Consider the following 27698-nt stretch of genomic DNA (forward strand, 5'->3'; position numbering starts at 1 on the left):
TAATTTTATTTCCTTTTATCTGCCTGTATAATTAATTTCTATCTTTTATGATCCAGTTCAAATGTCACCTCAAAGCCAAAATGCTCATTAAATGGATGACTCTTTTTCTGGGGGAAAAAAATATTGCAATGCCTTGGAAAATGTTTGGAAACACTCATCGTTGTATAATTTTCCTCAATTTTATACTTTAGGCTTACATTTCATGTTGCCAGCTACAAAAGAAATAAGTTTAGCTGTGTAGAACAACATAGCAGGATCTGAGTAAACCAAGATTGGTCTTGAACTTTCCCCACTCTCAGACATACCCATATTTAGCATTCCAGAGCATTGTGGCTATTTTTAAATATCTCAGGGAAGGTGCTACAGTTTTTCTCAGACCGACTGCCCTTTCTGTCCAAAATCCTTCCTCACATTTCAGTTCACTCCTTTCTGAAACTACAGAGCTACATGAAATATGTTTGGAGTTTTACACTTTTAAAAGTCCAATTGCCAGACTCTCAAGGTTATTTTAAGGCATCTGTTGTAACTATTCTCTATTACAGAGTCCTTTTTCTCCTTCCTCTCTCCTTCCTTCCTCTCTCCTTCCCTTCTTTTGTCTTCTCTTTCTCTCCTTCTTCAAATAGTTATAGTGCCCAGTCTTCAATGTTCTTGTATATACTTTCCACCTAGCAAAACCACAAGGGTGGGGCATGGGAGGAAAGGCAGTTTGATTGACTCTGATTCCAAAAGAGCATTTATCTGTTACTTTTTTCCCTCTCTCATCCCTTCAAGTTCACACTTCCCAATGCATCCTGAGACATTTGGCCTCACCTGTCTTTCCTTCTCAATGTTTGCAGTGCTTCAGATATGCAGAGAACGAAAGAACATTGCACCTTCTCTTGAGGGGGCCTGCAATTGCATTACATTTTTATTTCATTATGTAACCCTGACCAGCTACAGAGATATGACATCAATTTATTCAGCTGAATGTTTTAATCTTGCAGAAAGTAAATGCCAGCTGCAGACAGCGCTTTTTACCCATTTGCCCTTACTTGATTTTCTTCTTCAATTCCAAGCACATTTATGGTAATGAGTTAACCTGGCTGCGTACTCTCTGTGACCCTTTTCCCCACAGGCCATGCAGTGTTGGTGTGAAATGTCAGAGAGACATAAATTCTTGTTACAGAGATTTCTAGTGGAAGGTTGGAAGCGTCCTCCCCCACGCCTGTTAGCCTTGAGGTACAACCTTGCTTACTCTGTCCTTATCTCCATGGTATATACAGAACCGGGTTATGGCTGTCATATTTCAAGTGGCAACTAGGAAGGAAACAAGATTTGGAAACATGTCAGTAATACCAATGACTAACATTTGTATAGCCTTTACACCTTGCAAAGGGCTTTTGTATTTGCCCATTAAGTTATCATGGTCCTTCTGGAAGCTAGGTGTTTTTATTTTGATTGTCATTTTACAAATGAAGAAACTGAGCCCTGAAAAGATATTAATAATAGCTTAAGACTATACCGCAAGTAAATGACTATCTGGTTGCCAAAACCAAGATTTCTGGTGCCAGAACCCACAGTCTTAGTATTTAAATACTAAAATATGTACATATGCTTTGTTCTAATGTGTAGATTTCCAAATAATTTATTATTTTTAAAAAAGTCAGAAATACACATAAACTTTATTTACCGAAATTTTCAGTACAATGTGGAAATGTGATATAGTTACAAGCTAACTAACATGTAAAAACCATTAGGCTGCATTTATAAGATGTGACACAGTATAGCCATTAAAACTGTATTCTTAGCTGGGAGTGGTGGTTCATGCCTGTAATTCCAACACTTTCGGAGGCAGAGGTGTGAGGATAGCTTGAGGCCAGGAGTTGAAGACCAGTCTGGGCAACATGGCAAAACTGTACAAAAAAATGCAAAAAATAAAAAAATAAAAAAAAATAAATTAGCCGGGCATGGTGGTGTGTGCTTGTAATCCTAGCTACTTGGGAGGTTGAGGTAGGAGGATCCCTTGAGCCCAGGAGGTCAATGCTGCAGTCAGCGTGATGCTGCCACTGCACTCTAGCCTGGCTGATGGAGCAAGATCTTGCCTCAAAAAAAAAAACAAAAAAAACTATACTCTCTAATGACATTTAAGCATAATTGTTATATAATATTAAATAAAAATTAAAATAGATTACAAATCTACCCATTGTGTGATTCCAATTTTGGAAAATATATGTCTAGAAAAAACCTAAAACCATTATATACACACATGTAAACATATACACACATATAATCATGAAAATATTGTACGTGGTATTCTCTTATTTTTCTGTGAACTTTAAAAATTATGTTATGAATGTGTATTAATTTTATCAGCAAAGACAGACAATAAAATGATTTTTCAAATGTTTATCAGATAATACCAAAGAATGGTAATTATATATACCAAAGAAAATATTTGGTAATTTCTATACCAAAGAAAATATTATCTGATAAGGAGTACTTCCTTACCCCTCTAGGGATCTATTTATTCTAATGGTCTGCTATCACTTGCATTTGTGGATATTTTGTATACCCCGCCTGTGCAAAATCCTCCCCTTTTCTCTCTCACCCAGGTATGTTCCTGGCATCTTTTGTTTTGCAGTGGGATGGTGGGGTGCAGGGAAAGACAACGAGGAAATTCAGTTTCCATTTTGCTGGCTCTCCAGCCTACCATTTTCTCTCTGGGCAGCTGATACCCAGTGAAGACACTGTCTAGTGACCCACAGGGTGGGCTGAGGCTCCTGCCACTGCTTTTCCACTACAGCCTTCCCTCAACCCCACAAAACGAATTGAAGGTTGCTTCTGTGCCATTTCAGAGAATCTACTGGGCCTCCTGCGCCTGGTAGAAGCAGCGCTGTGAGTGAGGCTAGGTCTTTATCTTGTACATATATTGCCTCAACCTCACTGCAAAGGAAGAAAGCCCTGACAGGCTTAAGCCTTTGGAAAGCTGATGTCTGTACAAATGCTCACTTTATCCTCTCCTCAATGTCCATCCTCTTACCCCAGACTCCTACTTCCAATGCCTTGGTTAGGTGTCCTGACTCCTGCCTCTCCATGTAAGGAAGAGGTTCCTTCCACTCCTTGATCCTTCTTCCTGTTTTCTACAAACTGAAGTTTCTCAACTTTGGGCTGGAGGCTAATGAAATTTTTCCTTTGGTTGGTTGAAAGGGGTCAAGTAGGTTCTGGCATTATTAAGGGGTTAGGAGGGGGTTGTCAGTGCTCCTCATTCCAGTTCAATCTCCCGGCCTGGAAGCTGTGGCTGATTTCCTCAGAAGCTGCCTAGGAAGTTGGCACACTTCCCTACAGCAGACGTTACTTTTTCCAAAACAACACATTATATTCTTATATAAGGAAAACACATCCTCCCATTAGCATGTCTTTTATTATACCCTAACATTGCTCTGCTAAGGGTCATCTGATTTTGTCCTGAGCTTGTCATATGCATCCAGAATGATAGCTGTGAGTGGCTTCTACTTACTCATTCGGGGTGGGGGAGTATTAGATTCTAGGTTTTCTCTAATATTCAAATCTCTTCCCTAATAGAGTGAGAAATAGGAGTTGCAAATGCCAAGAGGAAGAAAACATGCTTATCATATATCTTCCTTCTGAAGGTCTGATTCTGCATGAGGCTTCTTCCCTGGAGGCTATTACTGTGGCTTCTCTGTGGGATCTGCCAACCTTTCTCTATCAGGTAGCACTTGCTGCATAACAAACTACCCCAAAATTTAGCTGCGTGTAACAACACCGTTTATTCACTTCAGCTGTCAGGATGCAGAGAGGCGATAAAAAAAAATTAACTGTTCCGACAAAGAGTTGGTTGAGATAACAAATATGACAGGAAACTCAGGACAATGAGTTTTGCAACGGTTGATATTAGTTTTTCCTTTCCATGTTTAGTACTTTTTTTCAGGAGCTCTTGCAAGCCAGACCTGGTGGTGACGAAATCCCTCAGCATTTGCTTGTCTGGAAAGGATTTTGTTTCCCTTTGGCTTATGAAGCTTAGTTTGGCTGGATATGAAATTCTGTGTTGAAAATTCTTTTCTTTAAGAGTGTGGCCCTCACTCTTTTCTGGCTTGTAGGGTTTCTGCTGAGAGATCTGCTGTTACTCTGATGGGCTTCCCTTTGTAGGTAACCTGGCCTGTCTCTCTGGCTGCCCTTAACATTTTTTCCTTCATTTCAACCTTGGAGAATCTGATGATTTTGTGTCTTGGGGTTAATCTTCTCGTGGAGTATCTTAGTGTTGTTCTGTGTATTTCCTGAATTTGAATGTTGGCCTGTCTTACTAGGTTGGAGAAGTTCTCCTGGATAATATCCTGAAGTGTGTTTTCCAGCATGGTTCTATTCTTCCCATCTCTTTCAGGTACTCCAATCAATCATAGGTTTGGTCTTTTTACATAATCCTGTATTTCTTGGTGGTTTTGTTCATTCATTTTATTCTTTTTCTCTAATCTTGTCTGCCTGCTTTATTTCAGCAAGAACATCTTCAATCTCTGATATTCTTTCTTCCACTTGATCAATTCGGCTATTGATACTTGTGTATGCTTCAAGAAGTTCTTGTGCTGTGTTTTTCAGCTCCATCAGGTCATTTATGTTCCTCTCTAAACTGATTATTCTAGTTAGCAGCTCCTGTAACCTTTTGTCAAGGTTCTTAGCTTCTTTGTGTTGGGTTAGAGAATGATCCTTTACCTTGGCAGAGTTTTTTTATTACCCACCTTCTGAAGCCTACTTCTGTCAATTCGTCCATTTCATCCTCCATACAGTTCTGCACCCTTGCTGGAGAGGTGTAGCGATTATTTGGAGGAAAAGAGGCACTCTGGTCTTTCGGGTTTTCCGCATTTTTTCACTGATTCTTTCTCATCTTCATGAGTTTGTCTAGTTGATCTTTGAGGCTGCTGACCCTTGGATGAGGTTTTTGTGGGGACTTTTTTTTGATGTTGTTGTTGTTTCTTTCTGTTGTGTTTGTTTTTCTTTCAACAGTCAGGTCCCTCTTCTGTAGGGCTGTGCACTTTGCTAGGGGTTCCCTTCAGTCCCTATTCTTCTGGTTCACTCCCATATCTGGAGATGTCACTTGAGGAGGCTGGAGAACAGCAAAAATGGGTGCCTGCTCCTTCCTCTGGAATCTCTGACCTTGAGGAGCACCAACCTGATGCCAGTAGGAAAGCTCCTATATAGGGTGTCTGACAACCCCTGTTGGAGGGTCTCACCCAGTTGGGTGGCATAGGAAGCAGGACCCATTTAACAAAGCACTTTGATTGTCTCTTGGTGGAGGGGGTGTGCTGCATTGGGGGGAAACTCACTTGTCTGGGCTGATGGATACCTCAGAGCTAGCAGGAGGAGAGACTAATTCTGCTGGTCCATGGAGACTATGGCCACCCCTCCTCCTAGTGGCTCAGGCCCAGTGAGATCAGAGTTCTGGCCCTGAGTGCCTGGTTGGAGTTGTTGAAGTTCCTGCAGGGAGGCCCTGCCCAGTGAGGAGAAATGGGCCAGTGGCCGGCCTGAAGAGGCACTCTGGCCGCAATTTGCGAAAGCCAGTGTGTGGGGCTGTGGGGAATACCTCTTGGGACCAAGCGGCCCATTCTCCTTGGCTCCAGCGGGGAAAAAGTGTTGCCTGGAGCTATAGAGATGGCTGCCGCCATTCCTTTGCCCCCCACCTTACCACTCTGGGAGCTTAGTGTGTTAAGAAGCTAGCAGCCCCAGTGTTGGCTGCCACCCCTCCCCCAAGGAACTCAGATGGCTTAGACAGCAGGCAGCTGCAGCTGTGATGCTGGCCACCCCTCCCCCTGGGAACTCGGCAGGCTTAGGCAGATTCTAGTCAAGTGGCTGTTCTGAATCTGGGTGGCTCCATGATTGGGATCCGAGGCTCCAGTGGTGTGGGCTCATGAGTGGGATCTTTGAATCTGAGGGTTGCACAGTTCCGTGGAAAAGGCACGGTTTCCCAAGGTGGGTGGCAAGCTTGCTCATCACCTCCCTTGCCTGGGCGGTGAGGGCTTCCCTGCCGCGTGTGGCTTTCAGGTGGGCTGCCGCACCACACTGCTCTTCCTTCCTCTCCTTGGGTCACGCCAGCCGCCTAGTCAGTCCTGATGACAGAACCTGGACACTTGGTTGCAGCGCAGGATTCGCACATTCTTTTGGTTCTTTTCAATGTGAGCCTCCAATCGCCACTACTTCTAGTTGGCCATCTTGGCCCTGCCCCCTCTTCTTTAAAAAAAAAAATCATAATCATACTTGATAGTAACTATACTTTTAATACCTACTTATTAACAAAATTCACAAGAGTAACTTGGACTGGCCTCAGCTGGGCAGCAATTCTGGTCTTAGGTGGGCTTTGGCAATCTTGGCTGGGCTTGTTTATGAGTCCGGGGTTAGTGTGTGAGCCAGCTGGAGCTGACTGACTTATGAAAGCCTCGGGGGAATGACTGGGATGTCTCTCATTCTCCAACAGCCTCTTCCAGGTGGGTTCACATGGCAGTAAGGTCTGAGAGCAACAAGAGGGCAACCCCAGATGTTCAAGCACATCCTACATCTCTGCTTGAATTGTATTTGCTACAGTCCCATTGACCAAACAAAAACAAAACAGCACCACAGGTCCAAACCCAGTATGAGAGCACTTTCAAAGGGAATGAATACAGAGAAACATTAAAATTGAGGTTATTGCTGCAATCGCCTTTAACTCTGTAAAGGAATTACATGTCTCTCCATCTAGAGTGTGTTTGGTCTGGAGAAAGTTGGCAAGTCAGGAAGTACTCTGGAAAGGGATGGCAACCACTTCTTGCACCCTTACAAGTTTGGGGCATGGGCGTTGATTAGGCAGATGTTGAGCTAAGATGACACTGTTTCCTACAGTACCAGTTTCCTAAAGTTGCTGTGACAAATCACAAATGGGAAAGCTTACAACAGAGATTTTTGTCTCACACTTTGAAGGCTAGACGTCTGAGAATGTCAGCAGGGGTATGCTCCCTCTTAGAGTCTAAGGGATCATCCTTTCTCACTTCTCCTAGCTTCTGGTGGTTGCTGGCAATCCTTGGCATTCCTTGGCTTATGGCAGCACAGCTCCAACTTCTGCCTCTGTCTACCCATGGCCTTCTTCCCTGTGTTTCCTCTGTGCCTTTAAATCTTTCTCTCCTTATAAGGACACTAGTCACCCACTTTAAACCAGGGTGACTTCATCTTAACTTAATAATATCTGCAAAACCCTATTTCCAAATAAGGTCACGTTTAAGGTATCTTAGTCCATTCAGGCTTCTATAACAAAATACCATTAACTGGATGGCCTATAAACAACAATTTCTTACAGTTCTGGAGGCTGGGAAGTCCAAGGTCAAGGTGCCAACAGATTCAGGGTCTGATGAGGGCTTGTTGCATGGTTCATAGATGGTGCCTTCTCATTGTGTCTTCACATGATAGAAGCACAAGTCAGCTCTCTGGGGCTTCTTTTATAAGAGTACTAGTCCCATTCATGAGGGCTCTGTTCTCATGATGTAACCACCTCCCAAAGGCCTCACTTTCTAACACCATCACATTGAGATTAGGTTTTTAACATATGAATTTTGGGGTCTACAAGTATTCAGACCATAGCAAATAAATACTAGAGTTAAAACCTCAATACGTATCTTTTGGAGAAATACCGTTCAACTCACAACACCTATCTATGACTTACTAAGTAGAGTCACTATTACACCTCAACAGCCTAGGACTTGCAAGCCAGAAGCAACCTAAAAAATTCAAACATAAGATAGTAAAACTGAATTTCTTGAGTCCTAGGTCTCCACTCTTAGGTTAACAAGAAACACCTCTTATAGACAGAAAATAGAAGACCTTTTGACCCTCAAAACTCTACCCTTATAGAACAGAGTAATGATAAGGGAGGCTGATGGGGGGATAAAAATTTCAATACATTTCACCACGTCATTTTGCATTTATTCTCTTCCTACCTTCATGAGGGTTCAGTCTTTCCAATTAAATTATAAGTTCCTGAAGCCAGGTACAATTTTCCACTTGTAAATATAAATGAACCCTTATTCATTGAGGAATTAACATTCATTACTTTATTCTCAATAAATCCCTAAAATTCATGATGCACAGTAATTTATAATGGTCAAGAAGTCACTTGGAATTCCAACAAAAAATTACTGGTTGGGGAACAATTTACTTAGCTAGAGAGTTCTAGCTGGTCACACAGAGTATTTTTAACTTCGCACATTTCACTTTTTCCTTAGAAGTTGAATTTGTGTCTTTAAAATATATGGTTTTGTTTGCTTGTTTGTTCGTTTTTTGAGACTGAGTCTCTCTCTCTCTGTTGCCCAGGCTGGAGTGCAACAGCGTGATCTTAGCTCACTACAACCTCTGCCTCCCAGGTTCAAGCGATTCTCCTTCCTCATATGACTTAACTTTTTGAATACACAGAATACAGTTTTAGTGTCCTTGACTGCTAATTCTAACATCTGTGTGGTTTGTGGCCAGTTTTAATTGATTTGACCTTATGGGTTGTACTTTCCTGCTTTTTTGTTTGCCTGGAAATTTTGGGGAGATGCTAAACATTGTGAATATTATGTGTTGAGTGATATTTTTTGTTTTATTCTAAATATTCTTTATTCTCACTCTTTTCTAGAGTGAAATTAAGTTACTTGAAAACTATTTTATTGTTTCAGATCTTGCTTTTGATATTTGTCAGACAGGACTAGAGCAGTATTCATTCTCCAGCTAATTATCCCATTACAGATGCAAGAACTTGCCAATCAGCACTGTAACCAATGCCCCATGAATCTTGTCATTTTCCAGTTTAACTGGCAAAAGTAACCCATATTTTCAGTTGTGCATAAATATCAGACACTATTACCTCTAATCCTTTCAGCAGGTTCTATCCCCAGACTTAGGTAGTTTCCTCACATGCATGTGTTGGTCAGTACTCGGCTGAATACTTGAGAGGACCCTCTGAACATATCCAAAGTTTCCTCTATACATGATTCTGTTTCCTCTAGTCCACTGGCCTGCAAATTCCAATCACCTTAGTTTCATTTGACATAGGCTGAGCTTCCCTTTTCTCTTAGCCTGGAAACTCTAGGCAAATGCTGTGATAATCATAGGGTTTCCTTCTTCCTGAATGATCTTTGGGTCAACAATAAAATCAAGAAGGAAATTTAAAAATTCTTTGAACTAAACAGTAACAGTGACATGACCAACCAATACCACTGGGATACAGCAAAAGTGGTGGTAAGAGGAAAGTTCACAGCATTAAATGCCTACATCAAAAAGTCTGGAAGAGCACAAATAGACAATCTAAGTTCACACCTCAAGAAACTAGAGAAACAAGAACAAACCAAACCCAAACCAAGACCACATTGATCTCCACAAATTTCTAAAATTAATATTTAATGTAATGATTGATATGCACTAAAAAATAAAAGAGTGATTCTTTCAGTCAGAATAAATTATTTCATTCTAACCTCATTTTCTTTAACACAGAATTACTAGGTTGATATTACAGGGGAATGCTTACTTATATCTCTGAGTTGCACCAAGGCCACTAATACCCTATCTACTTGTATGAATGGATACGAACATGTTAACCGGATAATCATTAAAGAAGGAACTGAAAAGATGCTGGTCAGATGCCATTGTAGAGGGAAAGCACTAAATGCACACTTGACATCTGAGGCAGAATTTTCCTAGTTTGCCACAAAACCTGTTCACTCTTCTTACTGGACACACAGCTAGAATATAATCCACAGCCTCCATTGAAGATAACCCCGTGTAATTTAGTTCTAGCCAGTGGAACATGAGAAGAAGTGATTTGTGCCACTTTCAAGTCTGGAGCAAAGAAATGCCCCATGGAAAAATCCTCCATGCTCTTTATTTTTCCATCAGCTGAAGAAGACAAGAGTAGCAACCACAGAAGGCACACACTGAAGATGGGAGAGTCACAGGCGGAAAGTGCTAGGTCCCTGACTCTCCTTTGGAGGAGGCTGCTCACTAGTTAGGAACATTGTTTTGTTTGTGTGCTTGTATGAAAAAAGGATAATTTTTTTTTTTTTATTTTGGAGACGGAGCCTCACTCTGTCGCCCAGGCTGGTCCACCTCCTGGGTTCACGCCATTCTCCTGTCTCAGCCTCCTGAGTAGTTGGAACTACAGGTGCCTGCCACCACGCCCGGCTAATTTTTTTTTTTTTAATTTTTAGTAGAGACAGGATTTCACCATGTTAGCCAGGATGGTCTCAATCTCCTGACCTCATGATCTGCCCGCCTCAGCCTCCCAAAGTGCTGGGATTAAAGGCGTGAGCCACCACGCCTGGCCAAAAAAAGCATAAATTGTCATTGCATTGAGACATTGCAAATTTTAAAGATTGTTATGGCAGCAAGTTGAAGATACCCTCAGTAATGAAGCCTCTAACTTTGGTGCTTTGCTGTTCACATTTTTATAAAGTAATTGGATCAAAATAAAATCTCATGAGTAATATTAATTTTTAAAACTCTTGTTCATGTTATTTATTATTTTATTTTTTCTACTTTTAAAACAATACATGCGCATTACATATTTTGCAAAATTGCTGCTCCTTGCACATAAGAGAAAGAAAAGTGAGAAAGAAAAATAACAATCTTCTGTCATAAAACACTCAGTGATAACTATAGTTAATTCCACAAGCTGTCTCAAAGTCACTTCAAACTCTATTTATTCAACACCAAACTAAGGATCTTTCCCCCAGATAACGTCTTCTTTTGATGTTTCCTACTTGGTTGAATAACAATATCCTCCCTCCAACAGCATGGGCCAAAAACCTCTAAGTGCCCTCTGAAATGCCTTTTATGTAACCTGGAAGAATACCTAATACAGACAAAAGATGCAGTGGTTAGTGAAACAACAATATATTGATATGTTGAAGTGATGGGTGAAGTGTAATAATCCTATTTCAAGACAGTTTGGGATTGGGAAGAGTCATCGTACAGATGGACTAGACAGAGGAAAATGTGATCAGCAAGAGTTTGTAGGTGAATTTGACTGTTCATTCTCTGAGGATTCGCTTTTGTCATTCCACAGTCTTCCTGACAAAATCCAACCCCAAGCCCAGCTCAGAATCTATCTCTTGCACCAAGCCTGCTTGATTTCCACACTTGCTTGACTTCCACACCACAGTAACCTGACTTTAACTTAAAGTAATTTCTTTCTTACAAAAGTATTTCTCATCCACATCATTCATGTGGTGCCTGTTTTTAGCCATACACTATATTTTTATTTCTTAATATGGATATACTTAGCTGTCCTAGCTAAAATTAAAAATGTATAGCTCTTAAGGGATAAGGAATGTGGCTTTTATCTCCTTGTGCACTCAGCATCTAATATGTTGCCTGCTCCTTAGCATGCTTATTTTAAAAAGAGGAAAGAACAGAACAAATCCTGTTGACTTATTTCATTTTATATTGCCCTCTGCTACTGTCAGCGAAGCCATATGGAGAGTTGGGGTGAACAAAGAGACCCTTTGTGAAACTTCCTACCTCCTTATTGAACAGAAGGCAAATGACCAGGTTTCCAAAGTAGTTATTTACATTCTGATCACTTCCTGAAATGTCTGTAAGACCAAGATTTACAAGATGAGATATCAGTTACATTCTAAAGATATGAATAACCCCTACTGCGATTATTTCTCATTTAAAAGAAAAAGGTCCACCTAAATTGGCCCTCCTCCAACACACTTTTTATACTGATTAATTTCTCTCCAGTATTGACCTGCTGATCTCTTGAACATTCAAATTCACTATCTATTTCAATGACAGTCTATTAACTTGATTTTTGTATTGACCACAGGACCTGGAAAATGTTTTCAAATTTGCTGATCTGCTGAAAGATGATTGTGCATATATACTGAAATTGAGCCACGGAATCTAAAACCAACAAAATGAGGGCTAACGGAGAGCTGTGAAGCTTATTCTTGGCCTGACACCTGGGCAGTTAAATGGAAACTTGTTTAAAAAAAAAAAACTAACATCTAAAGAGTCTTATATTTTACTCAAAAATCTTTTACTAAAAATAAACATATAAAGACAGTAAGTAGCAAGATGTTAACCATTTCCAATTTTCTCTACTCCTTTTCAAAAACACTGTATTTTCTGTTGTTCCAGTGTTATACAATATGGTAAATCAAGACATGCTCTTGTGTGTATATTTATTTACCAGCGGCGTAGAAAGAACTCTATTCTTTAAGGAAGAAAATCATGCTATGATGCTTTTAATAATCATAGTTTGGGAATATTTGCTATTATCAAATATGGTGCTAAGTAGATTATGCCATGAGGTTCTCACATCAGTTCTGAAATAGGCATTATTCTCCTTTTTCCAGTAGGGATGTCAAGGCTCAGAGAGGATGCTTGGATCACCCAGGGTTATTCAGGACTAGGGTTCAAACCTGGGTCAACCTGATTGCAAGGTCAAAATTTTAAGGGCCACATTGCCTCAAATATGGCACCACATAAGGAATTCTTCAGAGTGATGTGTCATACATGTGAGTTGTAATTGGCATTTCTGGTTATCATTGTTACTGGCTTACAATGACAGTGTTCAGAATCTAAATATATACCCTTTAACTCAGAGTGAGTGCCCAATGCTAGAGGCAGAGAGACAGAGGCAGAAAGAGAGGCAGAGTGAAGAAGGGAAAGAGAGGGGGAGAAAGAGAGAGAGAGGGGCAGAGACAGACAGATAGACACAAGCTGATGTTATGAGAAGAGAGATGGTTCTGAAATCTAGCTGACATAGCTTCAGGTCCTGGCTCACCACATAGTAGCCAATGTAATGCCCAACAAATGAAATCAACTATCTTATCAGTAAAATGGCATGAATAATAATAGCTTCTATTGGGGGATAATGATATGCTCATTATCTTGATTGTGGGATGATTTCACTTGTGTGTATATATGTGTGTGTATATATACATATCATCAAAATTTACAAATGTACACTTTAAATGTGTGCAGCTTATTATATGTTAATTATACTTCAACAAAAGCATTACAATAATAAGTAGCTTTCTATCATTAGGAAGCATGAGGAGTAGAGTAAATATATACTTAAGTGCCCACATAAAAGTGAAGATAATTTTTCCTCCCCTTTTGAAGATTTGAGTCTGTTAAACAAACTGACAATAGACAAATTAACAAGAGAAAAGGCATACAGACTTACTCATGTGTACATAGCCATGGGAGTCTCACAAATATGAGACTCATAGAAAGCCCAGATGGTTGAGGCTTAAACACCATCTTTATAGGGGAGAAGGAAAGTGTAAGCAATTTTGAGAGGTAATAAGTGGTTTTAGGGGAATTTACTGAGCCCAAATAACAGACAACGGCCTGGGACAAAATATTTCTGAGTTCTTCAGGGCAGTGGTAAGAAAGAGTGGGATGGAACTTTGCTGTGAACAAAGGTTGTCCTATTATGTAGTTAAAGTATCTCAGGTCATTTTTTTGGAGTTGTCCTTAGAAGAATAAATGAACAGGCTGTCTGAGCACAGTGATGACTTTTGATCTTTTTTTTCCTGGCAGTTGATTATTTTCTGGCTATTTGATAAGATTTCTAGGGAGAGGCTCTTAAGACAGCTGTATTTTTTGGGGAAAGAATTGTTCTTCAGTTAGTTAAAGGAACTTTTAGAAAGAGCCTATCCCTGTGCTTGGTGGGGACAAAAAGGGAAGGTTAAAAAGTCTTTGATTCTGAGGTAACTTCTATGGTCTTCCAATTTCCTTTAATTAAAATCATGCCAAAGCATCATACTTTGGGGTATCAGTCTCTGTGCCCTGCCATACCCCTGTCTGAAACTTCCCTAGAAGTTTCACACACGCTGAAAGCTGAACTGGTGGCTGGAGAGACAGAATTTGAGTTAGAAGCTAAGTGGCAAAGGATACCATTAAACCCATCTCCCAATCCTGGCCAATCCAATTAAAAATTGTAGTTCATTTAAGGAGAGAGTAGTACTTCCATCAAGGCTAGGTCTCAATATGGTGCAAGTATACAGGTATTTAATAAGAGACTTGTCTATGGAAGCAAAAGAAAATTAAAAGTTGATGTCAGAAGCAGTATATAATTAGTCTGCAACTGGAGGGCAGCCAGCTGGGAATATTTTTAAATCTGGTCTGAGGCATCTTTAGTTGGAGCAAGGTATATAAGCAGCAATCTGACAGATTATCCTGGTGTGCAGGTTAAATGTGATAAAGGCTGTCAATATACAAGCCATCACAATGATTTCTCTGGAGTTTATTTATTAGGTTGACCAGCTTCAGCTTGCAGAGCCTCAGGAAAAACACAGTTTTAATTTTTTGTGATTCCAAGTCAGAGGACTGAGAGAAAATTTGGAAACATTAGTTTGGAGATTTGCAGCCAGATGTTGGAAGTAACAAAACTAATTTAGCATTTAGTCCAGCTTGTACATAAATAATAAAATCTCAAAAACAATGAACTAGGATCTAATAACAGGTATACTATACTTTTTTTTAAGATATAATTGTTTTCTCTACATTGCTACCAAAGATAAATCATAGCAAGTTTAATTTACTTGTAAAATCAGTTTTGTTATACTTGGACTGACCATTTACATAAGTCTAGCAAGACTAGTGACTGATTAGGTTCTTTTTAAGTCTGCTTTGTTGGAACTTTTAATAAAGAATGTTAGATTATTCTTTTAAAAGCCTGTCAAGGCTAGAAAGCCAAGGCAAGGAGTCACCCTTAAATTTTGGCTGTAATACATATAGACTTGGCTCAATGAAGAAGAAAGACGACCCCAAAAAGAGGGCTAGTGGCACCTTTTCTGTGTTTCTTAGGGGATCTCAGGGTTGTTAGAAGTCTCCTTTAGATCTCTTTATGTGGTAGTCATGTTACAGGAAAGGGGACCTGATCCAGACCCCAAGAGAGTTCTTGGATCTCTCACAAGAAAGAATTCAGGATGAGTCCACAGAGTAAGGTGAAAGCAAGTTTATTAGGAAAGTAAAGGAATAAAGAATGGCTGCTCCAAAGACAGAGCAACCCTGGGACAGCTGGTTGCCTGTTTTTATGGATATTTCTTGATGAAATGCTAAACGAAGGGTGGATTATTCATGCCTCCCCTTTTTAGACTATATAGGGTAACTTTCTGACGTTGCCATGCCATTTGTAAACTCTCAATGCACTGGTGGGAGTGTAGCAGTGAGGACAACCGAGGTCACTCTCGTGGTCATCTTGGTTTTGGTGGGTTTTAGCCGGCTTCTTTACTGCGACCTGCTTTATCAGCAAGGTCTTTATGACCTGTGACCTTTTACTGACCTCCTATCTCATCCTGTGACTTAGAATACCTTAACCATCTGGGAATGCAGCCCAGTAAGTTTCAGCCTCATTTTACCCAGCTCCTATTCAAGATGGAGTTGCTGTGGTTCAAACGCCTCTGACAGTCAGAACTCTGATGTTTCCTCATGGTGATTTTTATCCACTGACACCAAATAGAGAAGGTAGAGGCTTCTCTATTTTTTTTTTATTTTCAATTAAAGGAAGTTGGGCCTGGCCCGGTGGCTTGCGCCTATAATCCCAGCACTTTGGGAGGCCGAGGCAGGTGGCCTCTACTAAAAATACAAAAAAAAATTATCCGGGCCTGGTGGTACCTACTCAGGAGGCTGAGGCAAGAGAATGGCTTGAACCCGGGAGGCAGAGGTTGGGGTGAGCCAAGATCACGCCATTGCACTCCAGCCTGGGCAACAAGACTGAAATTCTGTCTCAAAAAAAAAAATTTAAAGGAAGCTGGATGGAAGATTGAAGGTGGTGAAAAGGAGATAGAAGGAGCAGAAGCAAATAAAAGAATAAGACTCAGGGGAACCAGATTGAGAAGATCTTCTGTTTCCCAAAAGTCTAATAAAATTTTACATTATCTTTGGCAAAATTTATGTCATCAAGAAAGGAAGCACATGTATTTAAATGTATTAAATTAAAATAAATTAATAAAGTTATTAATTATATGTTTAATAGGCTAAGCATATAATTAAAAAGGTGTTTCAGTTGACTAAGAAAAAAGTTATGGTAGAAACAGGATCCAAAGAAGAAAGTTCTTAAAAAAAAAACAAAAAATAACTATGACCTAAACATTACCTTTTAATTAGGCTGACTTTTGACAATAGAATTCTTTTAAACTTTTTAAAAATATTTTATTACTAGGTTTTAGCTGGGCAAACTGTAGAAATTCCTGTTTCCTGGCTCTTTCGTCCCTGAAATTTGCATTTTAAAGGATGTTTCTTAGGTAAGACTGAGGAAAGAGTTTACACCTCAAAAGGCGCAGAGAAATAATACAAGTGGTTAGTGGCTTAAGGTAATTATTAATCAAGAAATTTTTTTTAGTATAAAGTTCCCTTTTATCTCAGAGAAAGGAAAAAGCAAGCCAACAATTGAAACAAACAAACAAAAAAGCATTTATTATGCTCTAAATATATACAGAAATTTAAAATTTTAAATTTATGTCTCAAATGACATAAGGCTGAAACAAATAAGCACATGAGACCAAAATAAATAAGGGCTTTCAGGCCGGGTGCAGTAGCTCACACCTGTAATCCCAGCACTTAGGGAGGCCAAGGCAGGAGGATCACCTGAGGTCAGAAATTCGAGACCAACAACGTGGTGGGCAACATGGTGAAATCCCATCTCTACTAAAAATACAAAAATTAGTTGTGCATGATGGCAGGTGCTTGTAATCCTAGGTACTTGGGAGGCTGAGGCAGAAGAATCACTTGAACCCGGAAGGCAGAGGTTGCAGTGAGCCGAGATCTTGCCACTGCACTCCAGCCTGGGTGACAGTGCAAGACTCCATCTCAAAAATAAATTAAAAAATAATAAAATAAATAAGGGCTTTTAAGCAAGGCCTATAAACAGGGAGAAAAGATGCAGCCCTTTCAAAACCTGTAGCATTCCAAAAGGCAGGCAAAAAAAAAAAAAAAAAAAAAAAATGGCTTAGATGCTTAGCCACAAAAATATGTAACCCACATTCTTGCCTTGCTATATTTTGGGAGCTCCCAACTTTTGGTTGGCCACATGTACACAAAAGCCTGATAATGTGAATGTTTCCGTGGATGGAAAATCAAAAGAGACAAGTAGTCCATTTGAAAAATAGAAAATCAAAAGCTATTATCAACGAAAAGAGTCAAACTCTGTAAGTTATTTGAAGAGATTTATCCTGAGCCAAATATGAGTGACCATGGCCGATGACACAGCCCTCAGGAGGTCCTGGGAACATGTGCCCAAGGTGATCGGGGTGCAGGTTAGTTTCATACATTTTAGCATTTTAGGGAGGCATGAGACAACAATCAAATACATTTAAGAAATACAAAGGCAGTGATATAGTGATATGGCTCCAATGACTGGAGGAACATCAGGGTTCTTGGTCTCACACAGGTTTGGATAAAACGACACGGACACACACGGAGTGGTTTTAAGATGCGAAAAGTTTAACAGGCAAGAAAGAAGGAAGGAAGAAGAAAACAGCTCCCCCATACAGAGACAGAAAGAGGGGGGATTCTAACAAAGAGAAAACCTCCTGTGTGGTGGAAAAGTGGCTGCTTATATGAGGAAGTTGGAGGAGGTGGCAACTGATTTGCACAGGGCTCAGGGGATTGGTTTGACCAGGCATGTCATTCATGTAGCCTGTGAAAAAACTGGCCCTCCCACTCTAGCCTTTTAATACGCAAATTCAGGCGCCATGATGTTCTACACATGTGGAGATTTTGGGGGCGGCCATGTTGTCAGACACATGTTGGGGCAAGGGGAAGAAGACAGTGGGAATAGTAATGTTTGGGTGGACCCAGTTTCAAATGGCTTGTATTTGCATATCAAAGCTTGCCAGCCCAGCTCTAAGAGCCAGGACTTTCCTGCTAGACAAGAAACATTTCTGGAGCTGCTTTAAAAGAAAAAACCTTCCTGAGGACCCCTTTTCCTCCCTATCTGCCTAAGATAATTTCTTAGTAACTCCTATAATAGCAGTGAGAGACAGGACTAGCTGGATTTCATAGGCTGACTAAGAATTCCTAAGCCTAGCTGGGGAAGGTGACCACACCTATCTTTAAACACAGGGCTTGTAACTCAGCTCACACCTGACCAATCAGGTAGTAAAGAGGGCTCACTAAAATACAAATTAGACTAAAAACAGGAGGTAAAGAAATGATCATATCATCTATCGCCTGAGAGCACAGGCGGAGGGACAATGATTGGGATATAAACCCCAGATATTTGAAGGGGGAGTGGGCTCCCCTCCCATTGTATGGAAGCTGTGTTTTCACTCTATTAAATCTTGCAGCTGCACACTCTTCTGCTCGGTGTTTGTTCCAGCTCAAGCTGAGCTTTCCCTCAGCTGTTTGCCGCCATGGCAGATATGCCATCAACTTCCACCCCTCCAGATCCGGCAGGGTGTCTGCTGCATTTCTAATCCAGCAAGGTGCCCACTGCCACTCCCCAGCGGCCTAAAGGCTCACTATTGTTCCTGCAGGGCTAGGTGCCTAGGTTTGTCCTAATCGAGCTGAACACTAGTCGCTGGGTTCCACAGTTCTTTTCCATGACCCACGGCTTCTAATAGAACTGTAACACTCACTGCATGGCCCAAGGCTCCATTCCTTGGAATTCCTTGAGGCCAAGAACCTCAGGTCAGAGAGCAAAAGGCTTGCCGCCATCTTGGGAGTGGCCTACCACTATCTCGGGAGATCTAAGAACAAAGACCAGCCCTTAACGAATACACATAAGGCAATAGCTTGGAGGGAGAACTTTCTGAGATTGTTTTTTTACATATAGAGTCTAAGTCAAAAGATCCATTATCTGGCATTGACAGTTAGGGTCCGCAATGATGTACTTATTTTAGTCCTGACATAATCTAATAAACCTCTTCAAGGAAAGACTAGGAGGTAATTTTTTTAAGTTTAGAATAAAATTTTTCATCAAGGTAAGAGGCATCCCCAAAGAAGGTGTGGAAGAGGCAGCTCCCATGATACCCAAAAATTCACTCCCAGAAATAGACTAAAGAAGCCAAAAGATCCTGTTGACACAGATGGCTAAGGTTGGTGTCTGTGCAAACAGTGCCTCTGGTCTCCTTCTGAACATGTGGACACAGGGACACATGGGGGTGCCTGCAGTCACAAACTCACCAACCTGTGAGTCCAAGCAGGGTTTTCTGGGGTTGGACTTTCCTAGGACTAACAAGGCAACAAAGGCCAAAATGACAGAAACACCCATGGATGAGACTTTTTTTTTTTTTTTTTTTTTGAAGGGGAGTTTTGCTCTGTCTCCCAGGCGGGAGTGCAGTGGCACAGTCTCGGCTCACTGCAAGCTCTGCCCCCTGGGTTCACACCATTCCCCTGCCTCAGCCTCCCAAGTAGCTGGGACTACAGGTGCCCACCACCACACTCAGCTGATTTTTTGTATTTTTAGTAGAGACTGGGTTTCTCCATGTTAGCCAGGGTGGTATTGATTCCCTGACCTCATGATCCACTGGCCTCAGCCTCCCAAAGTGCTGGGATTACAGGCCATAGCCACTGCACCCGGACGAGACTTCTTAAGACAAATGCACCTGTGAGTTTGGCACATTTGGAAAAGAGAGTATTACTTAATAATTGTATGTGTCATGGGTTACCAGGCCTTTCAGACTGGCCACCTGACGTGATTTAACAACCATGCCCCCAGCTGGCAGACAAGCAGAGAGAGTGTTTTCACTTGGCCCCAAAAGCCAGGCTCTCAAGATATAAAACAAGACAAAAGCCTAGCTCAAGCAACAGGTTTATAAGGGCCTTAGACCCATGTTGTACCCAACAGTTTTCTTCTTTGTGACAAACAACACAGAAAGACTGAGACAAAGGAAAACAAAGGCCATTTCTGGAAGGAAAAGGATCAGACAAGATGAGTGCGCATACCAAAAATACACTGGAGTGGCTATACCCAAGGACCAGTCCATACAAATGCTTTTCCCCTATTAATCTAACATTTGAAAGGAAATGGAGAAAAATAGTGTTTTGCCATTCATTGAACTGGAGTTCATGGACAGAGAACCAGGAGTCTGACTGGTAAGAAATTCTTCCCATTTTTGCTGGCTTTTCAGTCCTAGGTTCTCTCAACTGCAGATTCCAAAGGAGCAGAGTGGTTTTGGTATCCTGCCAGTTATGCCAAATCTATGAAGCCAAGACAATTTTCCCTCACTCCCTGAAGGTTCATGTCTTCTACATAAACTGACAATAAACAGATTAACAGGAGAAAAAGCATACAAATTTATTAACAGACATGTGTATGCAGGAGTCCTGCAAATATGGGATTCAAAGAAAGGCCACTTGCTTGTGGCTAAATTATCATCTTCATAGGAGAGAAGAAAATGAGGGGAATATAGGCAATTTTGAAGGGTAGTGAACAATTCAGGATAATTGAATGAGTTTAAAGACCATACAATGGCCTGGGGCAAAGTTTCTCTGAGCTCTGGGAGAGATGGCAAGAAGGTAAGGGAGTGATCTCTCAAACACAGCTCTTGTTATTATCCAAAGAGCTGCATATTATCTTCATCAACACTATGGGTTTTTTTGTCAAAAAGTAATTGTGACTATAGAATTATCTTTCCTTGCAGTTTTTCTCCAGCTTTATTGAGGTATAATTGCCAGGTAAAAATTGTATATATTTAAGGTGTACAATGTGATGTTTTGATATACATACACAATTTAAAACTGCTTCTCAAGCTAATTAACATAGCCATCACCTCACATATTTATTTTTTTGTGGTGAGAACATTTAAAACCTATTCTGACATCTGACAATAGTCATGATGTTGTGCGTTAGATCTCGAGAACTTATTCATTCTGCATAACTAAAATTGTGTACCCTTTGACCAACATCTTCTTTTCTTCCCTAACCCCAAGCCCTGTGAAACACCATTCTCCTCTCTGCTTCTATGAATTCCACTCTTTTAGACTCCACATATGAGTGAGGTCCTATAGTATTTGTCTTTCTATGTCTGGCTCATTTTACTTAGCATAAAGTCCTAGATGTTCATCCATGTTTTCAGAAATGACAGAATTTTCTTCTTTTTTGAGGCTGACTAGTATTCAACATTTGCCTCATACATTCATCCAGTGATGAACTCTTAGGTCAAACCCATATTGTCACTATTGTAAAGAATGCTGCAATGAACTTGGGAGTGTAGATGTCTCTTTATATACTGATTTCAACTTTTTTGGGATATACCCAGAAGTAAAATTGTTGAGTTATATGGTAATTTCTAGTTTTTTGTGGAGCCTCCATACTGTTTTCCATAATAAGTGTACAAATTCACATACTTATCAACAGTGTACAAGGGTTTACTTCTCTCTACATCCTCACCAACACTTGTTATATTTTGTCTTTTTGATGACCCTTCTAACAGATGTGTGTTGATACTTCATTGTGGCTTTGATTTGCATTTTCCTGCTAATTAGTGATGTTCAGCATTTTTCATATACCTGTTGGCCATTTATCTATCTTCTTTGGAGAAATGTCTATTCCGTTCCTTGGTCTATTTTTTAATATGGTTATTTGTTTTCTTACTATTGGGTTATTTGGGTCTCTTATATATCTTGGATATTAAAAACTTATGAGACATATGGTTTGCAAATGTTTTCTCCTCTCCTAGGACAGTATTCTTGCTAAACTGACAGTAGGATTTTTGCTAAGACTGGGTTATGCAGACCTGGCCAGAACGGGGCAAGGTTGAGGCCTAGTCAAGAAAAAGACTCAGAGAAGCCTGGATAAAGTTTGGTCAAGGAGAGGGCATTTGTCAGTTCCATCCTCTAAATATTTAAGTGGACTCAACAAATCCCTGCTGAAAAGTAAATGCCCACCAAAAAGTCATTTAATTCTGTCATTTAAATCTGGTTACTAATTAATCTCAGGAAGAAAAGAAAAACCTATCTCTTAACATGAAGAGATAATTTAGAAATTTAGAAGCACAATCTTTGAAAAAGGGTGGGTGGGGATACTCTTAGGCCCTGGGGGTAGAGATGGAAGCCAGTCTTCTCTCCTTTTTCCATTTTCCTTCTGCTCCTGTAATCATAACTGCAAGTTCGCTGGGCTGCCAGCATTGGCAGGCATTAGGAAGGCCTGGTAGAATTGTTTTTGTTTTGGGAGGATGCTTGTTTTGTTTTGTTTACTAAATATAGAGTCCTTCACATAGTAAGGAATCATAATGGGTAAAATAAAAGCTAAACAAGCAAATGTTCTTCATAAATCATACTGATTTCAGTCATTTTTAATGGCTTAATGACTTAATATCAGTACTGATTTCGAAGATTGTACAATTAATTTCTACTATCAATATGTATGTAAAAATTTAAGGTTAGAATTCGACTAAATCTTGTAAGTTGTACAAACAGAGCTCTTCCATCCTCATCCGAAGACCTAATCTGTCCTCTGTTTCTTCAGCAGAGAAGCTTAGGCCAGAGAAGAAATGGAAATACACCAGCCCTCAGCTCCACTTACAGTGAGCAGCAAGATCAAAAGTTTATCCTCAAGGAGTGTCTGACACTTCTATCTGCAAAAGTCTAAGCCTGGGTGGAAAGGAACTATAAATAATTCTGAAGGCCTCCCACAAATCGTTGGAGAATGCACAGGAAAATCAAGGTGATTCTAACCACTCTGAATTCCTTTCCTGGGTGTAGACAATGGTTTGATGTCTCCTTGCTCTTGTACCCTCTGTGTTTTGTTCAGGACATAGCTCACTTTCTTTATGTTGCACACATGACAAAGCTCCAGAGAGATGTCACAAGAGCCATTCTCTCTCCTGACAATAAATTAAAGGCAGGAAGGTTTGACTACCTCTAATTGATTTAGGTCCATGACTTGACTCATGACATTTCATATTCTCAGTGAGTTATTTCATTCATGATAAATGATTTGAGTGCCTGAAAAAGAGCCACTGCAGTAGGATGAACTAGATAGCTCAGGAGGCTGAGGAAATAAAAGTGCTATTCTCTGTTTCAAATCCAATTTGATTAATGGAGACAAAAGGCTGTTGTTTAAAAGCTGCTCACCGGGAGGGAAGGTGTACATCTCCCCCATATCCAGCAGTTTTTGCAGAGTTTTTTCCTTTGGTACAATCCACTTCAGCATCCTTTATCAGCATTATCTTCTTGAGCATGCCTTTGCAGCTTGACCTAAATCATGCCAGCCCCAGGAGTAGCTAGCAAAAGTAGGAAGAGAAGTTTAAGGTAGGTGAAGTAGGTTAAGGTAGAAAAGAAGTCCCCTCCAGAAGAAGATGCATTCGACAAATATTTGCTTAGCATCTCCTAAACGTATGGTTTTGCCCAACAATGTCGGTTGTAAGCACAGCCGAGGAGCATAAAGAAATCCATTTTCAGCCATTGCATAGCTCATCCCTGTAATCAATTCCAGCACTTTGGGAGGCTGAGGCAGGAGAATCACTTGAGCCCAGGAGTTTGAAAGCAGCCTGGGCAATAAAGTGAGACCCCCATCTCTACCAAAAAAAAAGGGGGGGGTTTTAATCAGCAGGGCATGGTGGCTCATGCCTGTAGCCCCAGCTATAATTAGCAGGGTATGGTGGCTCAAGCCTGTAGTCCCAGTTACTCTGGAGGCTGAGGTGGGAGGATCACCTGGGCCCAGGAGGTTGAGGCAGCAGTGAGCCACTGTAGTGCAACCTGGGCAATATAGCAAGACCCTGTCTTTAAAAAAATTAAAAATTTAAAAGACCTACATTTTGAAAAGAGATTGATTTTATTACTATATATCATGTCCACATGCTGTTGCAAAATATTTTTTTATTATTCTTACCATTATCATTTAGTCTTTCAGAATCCATTTCAAGTGAGATCTTTTCTTAATCTCCTTTCTTTTCTACTCTCGGCCTCACCCTCACTCCTAGTCTCATTTTGCTGCTGTCCCTCTGGTTAGGCCTGTGAGAGCTGCTCTATCCTAGTAACCCAGGCCACCTGAGCTCCTTCATTTGCAAGACAATCAGAGCTACCAGTTTCACTACCAATGATCATTTGGCATTCTTTTGGCTGTGACTTTTATTTTACCTTTCTTATTTTTAATTGAGGTTTAATTTGTACACAATGAATGCTCAGATCTTCATTGTACTGTCCAATCAGTCTTAACACATACACACCAAATGGTGAGCACTTCCATTGCCTAGAGAGTATCTTCACCCCTTCCCAGTGTGTTCCTCCAGAAATAGTCACTGATCTGATTTTCATCACCATGCAACATAGTTTTGCCCCATTTAGAATCTTCTGTGAGTAGAATCACACATTATGTAGTTTAGGAATGGGGGATCTGGCTTCTTTCACTCGGCATAATGTTTTTGAGATTCATCTATGTTGTGGCCTACATCAATAGTTTGCTCTTTTTTATTTCTGAGTAATATTTCATCACCTGAATAGACGATACTTTGTTCATCCATCCCATTGATAGGCATGCAGGATGTCTCCAGTTTGGGGCTACTGTGTAGAATAAGGCTGCTATAAACATCCTTCACATGTTGTTTTCATTCTTCTTGGATAAATACGTAGGTCATAGGCTGGATGTATGTTTCACTTTTTTAAATTGCTAAACATGGTATACCACTTTACACTCCCACTGGCAATGTATGGAAGCTCTGATTGGCTCATACTCTTTCTCATTTTAGCCATTGTAGTGGGTGTGTAGTTGCATCTCATTATGGTTTTAATTTGCATTTCTTAAATGATATTATTTGCTTTTTCATGTGCTTACTGCCATTTGTATATCATTTTTTGAGAAGTGTTTAGGTCCATTGCCCATTTTTTATTTTGTTATCTTTTTTATTATCGAGTTATAGGAGTTCTTTATATACTAGATAAAAGCCATTTGCCATATATATGTGTGGTGAATTATTTTTCCCAGTCTGTGAATTGACTATCAATTTCTTGATGCTTTTTATTAAGCACAGAGGTTTTTAATTGTGATAGCCTAAACAATTAATGTTTGTTCTTTTTAATAATTTATGGGTTTGTGTTCTCTCTAGGAAATTTGTACAGATTTTTCCAGTAGCTTTATCATTTTAGCATTTTTATTTAGGTCTGTGATTCATCTTCAGTTGATTCTTGGGTATGGTTAGATAAGTCAAACATCTTGATTTTTCTATATGAATATTCAGTTATCTCAGCACAATTGGTTGAAGAGATTTTCCTTTCCCTGTTAAATTGTATTAGTGTGTCTTTTAAAAATCATTTAATTGCCTATGTGCGGACTTAGCCTTACTTTTATGTGTTTTATGCAAAAAAGGAGCCTATCCTTAGCAGGGGTCAGAATCCAGAGTTCAGCCTAGGGAGGTAACTGACACAGCTGGAGTGCCTTCATACCTGAGGCCTGATTTCTACACCAGTTTTTCAGGCTCTCATAGGTTTAGGTAAACCTAAGGAAATATATTTAAAAGAGCTTTTGGCGTTGATGAAGTGTGAAGTCAAATTTCATTGTTTTCCTTCTGCAATCAAAAAAGAATTGTCCAAGGTGCTTCATAGATCTTTGCAATGCGGGACCCCCTTGATTATAAATGCAGAGACATTGACTCCCATCTCCAGAAAATTGCCTGGAAACTTCATCAGTGTTACAGCACTAGACAGATATATTGAGAATTGTTTATGCTGCCCTAAATCAAAATTAAGGAGGAAGTGGCCTGACCAATTTTTATTTTCCTACTTCTCCTTCATAAACTCTACGGTGGTTTTTATCACAGGTAAGTTGACATTTTGGGAATAATATTTTTTAAAACCCATGGCAGATATACCTTTTTGAAGGTTTGTTTAAAAATTTTCCTTCCAATTATTATTGTTATTTATCAAAATCATAGCGTAGCAATCTTTTAAATATATATTGAGTGCTTGGTAATAGAAAAGAAACTCAAAAAGAAACAAAACAAAACACACAGACACACATCCTCTGTAAATTGTATTGACTTTTGAGAATTTTCTTGTACAGGAAAGTTCAGACTTTCCCTGTGAAAATTTAAGTCTGAGTCTATTGAAATAAACTGATGAAAGACAGATTAATAGAAAAAAAAAAAGAATATACAAATTTATTTACATGCACATGGACACAGGAGCCATATCCAAAGTATGAGACTCAAAGGAGGGACCAGATGGTTGGGTTTTTACATTATCCTGAGGTTACAGAATGAATAGGGGCTTGGGGCTTCTCAGGGGAGGTGGAGACACAGGTGATGAGAGAGTGAGGGCAGGAAAGCCAGTAAAGCCTTTTTTGTTTGTTTGTTTGTTTTTTTGTTTCGTTTTTTGAGATGGAATCTCTCTCTGTAGCCCAGGTTGGAGTGCAATGGCACCATTTTGACTCACTGCAATCTCCACCTTCCGGGTTCAAACGATTCTTCTGCCTCAGCCTCCTGAGTTGCTGGGATTACAAGCACCCACCACCATGCCCAGCTAATTTTTGTATTTTTAGTAGAGATGGAGTTTCACCATTTTGGCCAGGCTGGTCTCGAACTCCTGACCTCAGGGGATCCACCTACCTCAGCCTCCCAAAATGCTGAGATTACAGGTGTGAGCCATTATGGGCCAGGCCCACAACAGGCTATCTTGTTTACAGATGACATCCCTCATGGAGGAGCTCTCAGAAAGAACAGATGAGTGCCTGGGGTAACAGTTTCTCTGTAGGACCTTTAAGGTGTCAGGCTTTTAGTCTCCTTTTCTTGTGAGTTCTTCTTTCCTAGATCTGGATAAGGGGAGCCTCAGAGAAGGCCTGGCTATTTATTTCACCTATGTGGATTTTCTCTCTAGATGCAAATCTCCCCCACAAAAGAACATCTTTTCATAGCTATTCCTGTGGTTTGCAGCCCGTCTAAATAGCCTTTTCAAAATATGCTAAAGATGTATATTTTGGAGTTAAGTACTCTGGTTTCCTTCACTCAAAAGTCTTATTCTGAAATTAAAAAAAAAAAAAAAAATGTTCCTACTGGCATGAAATAAGTTAAGGTTTAGAGAACATTTGGACAATCACCATTAAAAGGCTAATCAGAGCTTTATCCCAAAGCATAAGAGGATTTCAGTGATTGAAGCACAGATTCCTGGTGTTACCTTCATAAGAAGATATTGTAGTACTAATTAATAGTTACCATCCTTTTGGCAGACTCAGAAGAGAGGAAGGCAATGTAGGCAAGCAGGGGCATTTTCTTGCGGGTTGTTTGTCAAACAGTGAAGAGAATCCTGCAGTGGGGAAACAGTCCTTGTAGATACTTGCAAACAATGAAGACAATGCAGAGGTGCTACGTGTGTCCTTTACCAGAGAGATCCTGGAGGGTTTTCCAAATATATGACACCCAACACACTCACAACCCACAATACACACTTAGCCTTCATGTGCTTAACATGCAGTTTGTTCGAAATTTTGTATTTCCTCTTTCTGACAACATCTGTGTGGGCCTGCTCAGCCCAAGGCTCCAGAGCCTGCAACTCTCCTTCACCTTCTAGGCACCTGTGCAATCACACAGACACAAACACATGCACACACGCACACACACCTACTCACATGGGCCTGCTGAGCCCTTTTAATGGATGTGAGAATAATTAGCATCAGCTGGCCTGGACAGCTCATGCTTTCTCTGTTTTTCACATTCTTTTTCTTCCCTCCACAGCTGAATTTACAAGGAAATGATCAATAACAATAGGTAAGATTTGTTGAACATTGATTCTATGCTATGAATAAGGAACTTCACAGT

Source organism: Macaca nemestrina, chromosome 8, assembly GCF_043159975.1.
Source record: "Macaca nemestrina isolate mMacNem1 chromosome 8, mMacNem.hap1, whole genome shotgun sequence".
Classification (NCBI taxonomy): Eukaryota; Metazoa; Chordata; class Mammalia; order Primates; family Cercopithecidae; genus Macaca; species Macaca nemestrina.